An 11,764-nucleotide genomic window follows, 5' to 3' on the forward strand; every position below is an offset into this window, starting at 1 on the left:
AGGAGTTCCTTATAACGTTGATGAGTACTAAGAAATGATTTTTGAAAATTATTAGGACAGCTAAATAGGGGATGAAATGTCGTAGTCTTAAGAGACTACGATATTAATAATTAAACCTAACCGGTAAAACTATCGACGCAACCTTATTCATTTTAAAGGAGAGCTATGTCCAGCCGTAGGACATAAAAAGGTGGTAGGTACTTTTCCCAATGTTGCATCCAAGGCACCGGATACATTTTGAAGTTTACCACCTCGAAAACAAAAAGGTATTTTTCACAAATAAACATTACTTAGTAAATAATTAGTCCTTCAGTACCTAGTCTACAGTAAAATACAGCCATACCATTTTACCAATGACATTAACTCTACCACCTACAACCACTACAATACCACGTTCACGATGTCCGTGCTATCTTGGTGTTGGTAGAGACATTTCGAGTGCAATAAAGCAATTATATCGGAATAACAAACAGACACACAATTTTATACATTTGCAAAGAAACTAACTCTATCACACCAACTCTACAATACATCGTTCACAATGTACGCTCTATCTTTATGTTGGTAGAGACATGCTGGGTGTACCACAAGAACTATTTGGAAACAAGAGATAGGTATACAATTTTTATAATTTACATAGACACTAACTCTATCTTTTACACAAGCTTGACAATACTCTACATCTTTCACAATATACGTGGTATGTTTGTGTTGGTAGAGATAAACTATAATATAATTCACTCACATTATAGCAAATATTTAGACACAACAGATAGACGTGCCATTTTTAAAACTTACATAGACACTAACTCTATCAAGCCTGCTCTACAATACATCACAATGTACGCTCTATCTTTGTGTTGGTAGAGTATCTACCGTAGAGACATACTGGATGCATCATAGCAACTATTTGGGAATAACAAACATACACCCAATTTTATACATTTGCATAGAAACGAACTCTATCACACCAGCTCTACAATACATCACAATGTACGCTCTATCTTGTTGGTAGAGACATTCTGGGTGCATTATTTATAATTAGGCGCGGTTTGATTGGGAGTTTAGGCGCGAAAATGTCACCGGTTATTTTTGCGCGGACGTAATGCGCGTCGCCCGTCATGCGCGTTCGTTGTTTCAGTTGAATAATCGCGGTGTAGGGTTAGCGAGTTACGCGCATTTTTGAAGTATCGATCATCCTCAAAAACCATCCCACTGCTGGACATGGATGGCCTCAAATAATCGTCTATATATCGTATGTGAAAGGCGTTTATAGTAAAAAAATTCAAAATTATATTAATTAATTTAAGGACGAAGGTTATACTTCGTTATATCGTTTATTTTGTGGGTGGTAGAACCCTTTGTGGTTTCTACTACGGCAACCTCACCGCCAGAACTATTTCTACCGTGTGATACCAGTGTTAAACACTACTGCATTTTATTTCAAGATGTAGCTAAGTAGGCACATACACGAGGAGTTTAATTTCCCGGCTATACTTCTGTGGCCGACCTTAATGCTCGTTTACTACCTCAAAATCATAAAAACATTTAAAAGAACAAAATTCTCTGTAATATCTATGGCTATTAGATATTTCCGTCAATCCACCCTATGATCCACCCTGTGATATATCCACGATCTTTTCTTTCCCCGATTAAGCAAGTGAGAATTAATTTCTAATACGTACATAGTTTTTTTGAAAAATCAGAGCCTGGGATTTGAACCTCGGACCTCTCGATTGAGAGGGCGAGTTTCTTAACCACTAGGCTATCACTGCTCATATAAGATAGAAATATGTGTGGCGGTGGTGCCTTCCAAATTGAACCAGGAATCCTATCATTAAATACAATTAAAACGCCTATCGTAACTACTACACTACAGTAGTTACTCTCAGATCACAGACAGACATCCACATCTATTTATATATAGATTGTAAAACTATAACGTAAATAGCCAAGTACAAAGGCGATCATAAAGATAATTATATTTAACGAATGTTCTTGCACGGAACAAAAGATTTATTTATGCCCCCAGTAGTACACCCTTATTAATTTATGAGAGCTTGCATGTGTGGGTGGGTTTGAAATAACATAGATAATGCGTTTGTGTTGAAAGTCAAAGGAAAATAAACCTTAACTAAAACTAAAATTTTATAATACTTCTATTCCATACCTTAAAAGTTGTATAATGTTTCAAAGCATTGTGGTGGTAGAACCCTTTGTTGTTTAACAGAAGTGGTACCGCCACACCTATTTATGCCTTATAACAGCAGTGTTAAGCGCTGCTGTGTTAGATTCTAAAGGGTGTGGTAAGGGAGACATATTTTTCCGAGGTGTTCCAGCTTAGTCCTCGGGGGTAACGTCGCATCTGTGACCGACCTCAGGTACGAATATCTAATCCTATCTGGGATTGATTACAGATGTCAATGGGCAGCAGTAGCCACTTACCATCAGGTGGACGACATGCTCGTCTGCTACTCTTATATTATAAAAAAAAAAAAAAAAAAATGCTCGTCTGCTACTCTTATATTATAAAAAAGTTATGTATAACTCTAACAAAATGTTGTTGATAACAAAACAAAACATAATTGAATTCTATGTAAGAATGTACGAGTTATCTTACAATTGTAAACCGATAAATTTAAGATGGTCATTAGTTCAGAAGATTCGTGAACTCTATAGCGATGCATTTCATTGGTCGGGTTCTGTTTTGACACATTTTGATATGGGTTCCTTGGGTAAGACAGATTAAGGAAGTATTCGTTATTAAAACTTATTATTTTGTACGTTTTGGGAATTTAAATGACTAAAAACTCATTTTTAATTTAAGCGTTAGGTAGTTTCTTACATTAATAAAATTCTTTAATGTCGTCATTCCTATATGAAAATAACAAATGAAATAAAATTAATAACTTACAGTCATTAAGTGAAGATTAAAACTACTTCGCAACAATCCGCTACAAATATGTATGATGGTATATATTTTTTAAACCATGCAGTATGTACCACCCTCCCTAAAAATATGGATAGCATGGATTTCCGCAAAGTAACGCCTGATACAATTACTTAACTTACAGTAATTCTAATAATTAATTTATTATTTATTTACATCTAAGAATTTAAACGATGATGGCAAGGATGAATGGTATGGACACACACACACACACACACAAAGATACTCCTTCTACACACATTCTACATTTAAGAAAACAATTTAACATTGCTACTATACAGCAGAAATAAGTGTGGTGGTGCTATTTCATGAAGCCGTTCTTACATTTTAGTGGAAGAGTGTTGATACCAGACTTACATATAAGGCGACAATCTTAGTCTTTTTTAGAAGTGACAACGAATCTGTGATTGGCTTCAAGTAGCTCTATATGGATTTGGTCACACATGTTCACGGGCGGCAGTGACCACTTGCGTATCATCAGAATTGCATGCTTTATTACTTTTTATAATATAGAAGTAGCAAACGAGCATGCAGTCCACCTGATGGTAAGTGGCTACTGCTGCTCATGGACATCTATAATCAATCCCAGATAGGATTAGAAATTTCTAGCTGAGATTGGCCACAGATGCGCCGCTACCTCTGAGGACTAAGTTGGAACAACTCGGAAAAGTCGCCATTACCAAGCCTGAACACAGCAAGGCTTAGCATTGCTGTTATGAGGCAGAAATAGGTATGACGGTGGTGCCGTCGGAGTCAAACCACAGGGTTCTACCACCTTCAAAACTTTACTCTACTAATTTAATCTAGCTGTACTTTATCCAAAGTCATTATTAACTTTCAAAGCTACAAAGCTTTTAAAACTTTGACCTCTTAAGCTAACTAAAGCTGTGTGAATATTGTATGTAAATTGTATGATTATATGCTAACAGTACTAACCTATACTTGCATCCGGTGGTGTTAAGTAGGCATCTTCATATTGGATCACGTCCGTAACACATTTGCATGCGCGTATGTGTGGGTGAGGGTGTCCATAGACATATGCGGACCCTTTCGATACGGTAGATCCTGTCGGAAACTATCTTGGATCTCACTTAGAGGCCTTTGGAATAGTTTAAAAATTAAAAAAAAAAATGGGCCAGAAACCTCGTGAATCTGCATTGGTCGGTCAATGCAGTATGACAGAGGATGTCCATTGGGTGTTAAACAGAATACTATAATGTATGGGTTCCAGGTCTGATTCCCAGTCAGATATTTTAAACTTAGATTTCTATTCTGCGTCTATGTATTCGATTTTTTTTTTAAGGTGTATTGTTTTTGTAACATTGACTATTTAATTAATGAAAGACTTGTAAGCAGATTTAATGTATTGTAAAAATGTAAAATATATTATTTTAATAAGAGAGCATGCAATCAAACCGATCCTAAGCGATTACTGCCGTTCATGGACATCTGTAATCAGCCCCAGATAGGATTTAAGTCCTGCCTGAAGTCGATACGTGGCTTCTAAGGACTAGGTTAAACGTCTAATATAATTATTTCGTTTACCACACCCTTCAAACCAGAGCACAGTAGCTTAACATTGCTATTGATAGGCAGAAGAGTGGCGGTGGTACCTCCGTCATCGAAACACAAAGACTTCTATCATCTTTAAACACCTTTTTTCCTCACATTGTTTTAATGGCAAGTGGCAACACTTATATTTTTACTAATCTCTTTTAAATACGCCATTTTTAATGCTTAAATTGCTTTAATGGCAACACATTTTTTTTTTTTAATAATCTGTGGTAAATTTCCAAATGACATAACTTCCATTCCATTTATGAATATCATAAGATAACAAATATCGATATCCATGTACTAATTTAAATAGTTTATAGAACTCATACTCTTTCCTACACAATCACGTTCCTGCAACTCGTTCGCATAATAATCGCTTACGTGTGTGTACGATCGAGTGATACACTCCACACATGAGTTGTTGGCCGTGTTAACAATAAATCATATGAATGTATTTGTGATCGGCGAGCGCTAGGGATGTGCGGTGATACAAAATGAACGTGGGTACAAATATTTTTATTGTTCTTGTATACAAATGTTAACTGATGTATAGTCAGCGCCAAATTGCAAGTCCGCTCTGAAGTTGTTGCGAGCAGATGAAGTCAAACAATTTGCTATGGCGACGCGATTCATTTCTATATTCACTAGCGGACTAGCGGTTTTACGCAGACTGTACAAAGATAATAAATAATGTCAGGTGCCATTAGTGACCTGCGTGTTTAGTCTGATAAGAGTATTTAACAAAAATAATATTATACAAACATTTGTACTTATGGCATAGTAGTCGACATACATACATATCGTCACTACGAAACCATGGTAAAATGTTATGTTTTAGCCGCGTAATAACAGTACCATACATACAAGTGAGATAATTGTTTTCGTTTATGTACAGACAAAATTATTCCTACCTCGTAGTAAACTAATAACAAATAACTGACCAATTATTTATTTTTGGCTATTTATTAAATATTATCACATTACAAAATAATTATGTAAGTACATTAATTTTTCTCAATGTATCAATGAAATAAACAAATAAAATAGGCTACGTTTAAATTACATAATGATTGCGTCCAATTCTGTATACATTTTGTATTATCTCTTCTACAGACAAGACATCGAATACAAAAAATTAATAACCAGATCACTTATCAACCGCACATCCCTACAACTATCCATGTGTGTACACATACACAGCTGTGTCAGTGTGCGTATCGTGTTGCATTTCTTTCTCGTATTGTAATTTATTGGTCTGTAACGAAGTTAATTATTGCGATTTTTGTATTAAACGTTGGAAATTATTTTTAGCCTCGCATATGGTGTAGTCGTGAGCTTTTTACCAAGAAACGAGTGAGCCTTTTTGCATCAATACACGAATATTTATCAGTACTCGTATGTGGAATAAATTAATCGAAATACGGAAATATGCCTTCATAATAATTCATTTCTTTTCGGCGATGTGGTTTTTTATGACCGAAGATGAAGCTATATAATTCATGCATGTGTACGTAATGTCATATTTTATGTTTTTCTTTCTAAAAGCTTCTAATTTTTGCCTAATTACTTCTAAGATTAAGTTAAAAAGTGTTAAATTAAGTACTCGTATAAGTATGTTCGATTTAAAAGACCTAATTTTTTTTTTATAATTTTAAAAACAATTGAAAATTGTATCTAGCTAGTTTAGCGTGTGTTTAGCTAGTTTAGCATGTGTTTAGCAATCAAAATTTAAGAAGATCGCCGTGAAGGCGTTAGAACTTTTTGTGATTCAAATGCAGTAACTCTACCACTACACCTATTTTTATCTCATATCCTTGGTTCAGTGCCACTGAGTATTGGTTTGAAGAGTATGATAAGGATATACTAATATGAGAGCAGATCGTATCTGTGAGCGACTTTAAAACGAAATTAAGTTTTTTTATTTTTCACTTTAAATATAATAGACCTCGTTGGCTGCTTGACTTTATGTCATAGTCTCTGCCTTTTAACCAAATACTTGTAAAAGTCTTTTAGTTAGAGTCAAGCTCTACCGTGTACTTACAATTTTAACTTAGTCCTCAGGGTAGGGACGGTGTATCTGACCTTAGACTTAAAATTTATCTCCAAACCTATACGTTGAACAAAGATATCTGCAGCTTGCAGTAGCTTTTACCATTAGTTGGCCTGTAAGCTAGCTAGCTTTTAACTTTTTATCCACATAATTGTTAATATTACAATATGATTTTTCAAAGTTACGTACACATTAGTAAATTAATTATCACTTAAAGGAAAACATCGTGACGAATACACAATTGATAGTTATAAAAAATTCCAAATACTTATCATATGTGTCTAGTCTATCAATCCGAACTTTGCGTTAGCCAGCGCGGTGGATGCTCATCGCTCTGAAAGGAGACTTGTGTCCAATGGGACAGTAATATGTCGTAGTTACCGTACATATAATATTTGGTCAGGATGATACTATTAATATTTTTTCTAGTCACGTTGAACACTTATGTAATTATGCCCTTCCTCAGCACAGGAATTAATTTTAAAGGAATTTCGTCGATACGTGCTGTCGATTAAATGATAATAAAAAATATTCTTCAACACTCGAATGCCATACATAGTGATTGCCAAAGAAAAATGACCTTAATCGTTTCTGTCTTATATATAAATTAATATGTTTGGAGTGTCTGTTTGTAATTTCTAAATTCTGTAAAATGTAATCGTAATGTGACGTAATAAAAATTTATTTAAATAGTTACTAACTAAAAATAATCTATACCCATTATAAAGCACATAATTATGGTAAAATAATAATATCCCAGTACAGTACTCAAATGATATAAAAAAATAGATAAAGTATTTATTTTTGTAAATAATTTTAAATAAAAAATTATGTGTTTTACGAATATTTTTTTACTTCTTATAACAAAATTAAGGCTATTACCTATTAAAAATAATTTCTTCGCTCCTTAAAATGTAATTAAATTAAACATAAAATGCAATAATTAAGTAAATAATATATTCGTTCCTTATTTTTTTAATAAACGAAACACAGTTTATTTTCATTAAATTTTAACGTAAATTAAATTTTGATTTCAAAAAGCGTGGCGTTCTTTTACAAAACATCTGTCTGGTATAAAATTGATAAACAAGCGAAGCCACGGCCCACACATACACAAGATGGTTTTAACAACCCATTATAAGTGGTAGAAATGTATAAAATTTTCCCATGTACGTATGTACGTATTATATTATTATGTGCTAATCGATTGATATAAAACATGTCGATTTATCTCTAGATAATTTATTAAATTATTTATTTCTTTTTCATATTTATATCCAGTCTATTTTATTCGTAGCACTATGCTCCCGGGTATAAGAAATATTATTATTAACCTGTGTTTGTCTATTTGTGGGTATTTGTGCATGAGGTACCCAGAAAAAGCTAAGCTTCCATTTATAATTTAGTTTTATAATGTAACACTTAAATGAGGAATATAGATAGTTTTTACAAGCATGCAGTCCACGTGATCGTACCTATTTGGCTACTGCCGCCAGTGGATATTTGTAATGAAACCCAGAAAATAGAGTCATACCTGAGAGACAGAAGGTTTGCTATATTTGAGGACTAAGATGTAACGCTTCGGATAAGTCTCCCTTACTACATCCTTCTATGTAGAACATAGCATCGCTAACCACTGCTGTTATTAGGTGGTGGTACCGCTGGAGTTCATCCACAAGGGACTCTACCACCTTAAATGACGGTAAGTGCTGTAAAGGAGAGCTCTTTTACAGCTATTTTAGAACAATCCCATTCAAAACTTTAATTGGCATTTTCGTTATACTTTATAGTTATTTTTGTTAATTAAAATACTATTTTGATTTTTTTATTCTATAAATAAAGTTTATTATCGCTCCGTTTGTAAGCAAACGGTATTCGCCAAACATGTTTTCATAAGTTATGTTACAAATTATATTTACAAAACGCACATACTTCATGTTCGTCATACTTTTTGTACTACATATATCATTTTGAATTATGGAATGTTGGCACCTTGTTGGTATTTAACTTAATTTTGAAACGACGTTTCTCTTTGACACTTAATTTTCTTTCACCCGTTTCTAATAATAATAATATTAACATATTACCTACCAACTATGTTTTAGTAATTCGTTAAAATGGATGAAACTTCTTCAAATGAAATCGTCTCAAAATGTAAAAAAAAATACATTGAGATGTTAAGTACTTAAATAAATCGCGAACTCACCTTCCCACGCGAAAGTATCTAAAATCGTCAATCTAAGTATCCTTCAATATCTAAAAAATCACGATAAAGCACACAAAAGAGTAACCGGATCGAATTTCCAAAATACACAGGTTAACCCCGCTAACAATGTCGAGACCTCATCAAGCGACGGGGTCACACAGTACACTTTTATCATTTTTTTGTAAAAAACATAAAAAAGTGATACCACTTTCAAATGATTCACCTTTTAATTCTCCCGGAGCGTAAAGATAACCCTAAAATTTTGGGGTGATTCGTGGGAAATCGGCGCGCAGATGGGGTCGCAAAGGCCGCGAAATTCTAAAGAAGTTCCAAGGTTAATCTACATTAAATCAGATTTTTTACGATTATGTATAATTTATTAGAATAAGACGGGTTTATGATTTAAGGAGCAAACTGGGTTCTTTGTCGTTGTCTTTATTAGATTTGCGAAACAATCTTATCTGTATGCACAAATAAAACCTGAACACTTATAAAACTTACAAGATTAGTTATTTACAAAATTAATTATAAATAAGTTAAGAACTTACATACTTACAAAATAAGATAAGCGTTGCTGAAAACTACATTGTAATTTATTCTACGTGAGTATAGATTAAACAATGTTAAAATGTGATAATCATTAATTAATTAATTAGAAGTTGCATGTATTGAAACTAATACTCGTGCTTATTAAACAAATAATTTAATTGCATTAAAATATTTTTTATAAGAAATTTAACATCTTTAGAACTCCTTTGCCTGTAAAAACCGATAAACAAAATATCATTTAAAAAACTGTATATATTTTATTAATTTTAACCAATGTAATCATATTTTATACTTTTTATCGACATAACAAAAATAATTGCGAAATTGTCCCTTAACCCTTCCTTTTCCTTTAAAAGGACCACCAGTGACCCGCGGTCACACCAATATCCGATTACAATTGAAGAAATACATTTTTATGGAATTCGAAGCGACAATTCCGATTCAATTTTGCGGTATTGACTTGAATAGTTGACCTCTTTTCAAAAAGACCAAAGGATAATAGTGACCCTTTAAAAATGAATGAAAGAAAGTGTTCAATACAAATCGTGTGACTTTTGACCTCAAAGACCTTTTTTCGCACCTTTTTTGACCAAGATGGTCAGGAAGGGGCACTTTTGCTACATTGTGAGGCGGTGGACAATGGTTTTTGATTGGGGCGAGCAAAAAATGTTAACAATGTCCAAAGAAATCGTATAAAAAATTAGCCGTACACAGGTTTTCAATAAGTGCTTAATATTCCGATATTAAAGTTAAGTTCGTATAAAAGTTTATAAGAATTAATTATAGGTGCACTGTGCATTTTGATTGCAATTAAAAATCGGTAAAACAAAAAGATTTCGTTGACTATAATTTTAATGAACCAATTCTTGTTTTAAATAGAAATATTACTACGGATTAAATACTATGTCAAGAATTCTTTAAGCTTTTTTGTAAAAATGTGTTATATTTTTTTACCGTATTCTACTTCAAAAACCGTTATTAAATCCTTCCGCAATAGGAAATAATCTATAAAGGTCTCAAATTACTGCAAACAGTTATGATTCAAACATTTTCGAAAAAAAACTATCTCACGCAACATCATCTGCTTCCTAGAAGGGGTGAATTCCGTGATTTTCAAATCGCACAATTGATTCGCCGACAACGGGACCCTCGCGAACAGTTATTCGGTAAAAAACACGGAAGATATCGTATTCGCAAAAGGTCTTACCGTATCTAACTCTTTCCCATGGGTCTTAACCTTAGCTTTGGTTTTTTGTTAAAAATTGAGACACCTTTGCCATCTTTGCTTTTTTTTTGCAACGTTTTTTGCGCAAAGGGCAGAGGGTCGGGGTTGCATTGTGCAATTCATATTATCTGCGCTAAGAATTAGCAGGTGGGTCACATCGACCCGTTCCGACGGTTTCGGTGTTAGAATGGGCGTATTTTCTCAAAAATATCCGTATATTATAAATGGCTAGTAATTCTTTATTAGATTAAGTAGTTCTTTATTAAGGTTTTAATTTTTATTAAAAAAACTTTTATAGGAAACTTTATTAGGTATTCTAAAACTGTAAATAAAGTAAAAAAGTTTAAATAAGGTTTTAAGTTTTTTGGGATGTTATCTTATAGGTGAAATAAATGCAATAAAATTAAAATCATTAGTTGGTTGTAACAATTTAATATAGGAGTAGCAGACGAGCATGTCGTTCACTTGCTAGATGGCAACAGCCGCCCATGGATATCTGTAATTAACTTCTGATAAGATTAGATTCCTGAGGTCGGCAGCAGACGCGCCTCTAAGCCTGACGACTAAGCTGGAATGCCTCGGTAAAGTTTATCTCCCTTACCATACCCTGCAAACCAGAACACAGCAGCGCTACGACTGATATTATTAGGTAGAGATAGGTGTAACGTTGGTGCCGCCAGAGTCACAGAGGGCTCTACCACTTTCAATATCATATACGTATAATACATTTATTGCAACATTTTAGCCTTCCTAATACAACACATCAAAGAATTTTATACATTCAACGAAATTCCACCCCGTATCCCAAAGTGCTAAAGGTCCAAAAATTTAAATACCGCACTTTTTACCCGTGCTCACGAATATTTTTCATACGTCCCCGCAATATGTGGACGCAATCCGGCCGATTCGCAAATAATACACGGTTTCAAAGTGTGTCGGCGAAAAAGTCGACGATCGAAATAGGTATAATTATGGTTTCGACTTAGCGGTACGGTGACCATGCTTGGTGATATGTGTGGATAATGAGATCTTTAGAAGGACAAAGTTTCATATCTTTTTGGATGAGATGTTCTGAAAGAGTTTTGTATGTTTTTACAAAAACTATGGGCACCTTCAAAATTGAAAAACTAGATAAAGATTTTCTTAGATGTTTTATTAAAATACAAGGTCCGTTTTCGAATTCGAGAAAGACAAAGAATACGCTGTTTTGATGAGGATTGTTAAAGC

Source organism: Epargyreus clarus, unplaced genomic scaffold, assembly GCF_041222505.1.
Source record: "Epargyreus clarus isolate Ecla_fem2 unplaced genomic scaffold, WU_Ecla_fem_2.2 ptg000031l, whole genome shotgun sequence".
Taxonomy (NCBI): domain Eukaryota; kingdom Metazoa; phylum Arthropoda; class Insecta; order Lepidoptera; family Hesperiidae; genus Epargyreus; species Epargyreus clarus.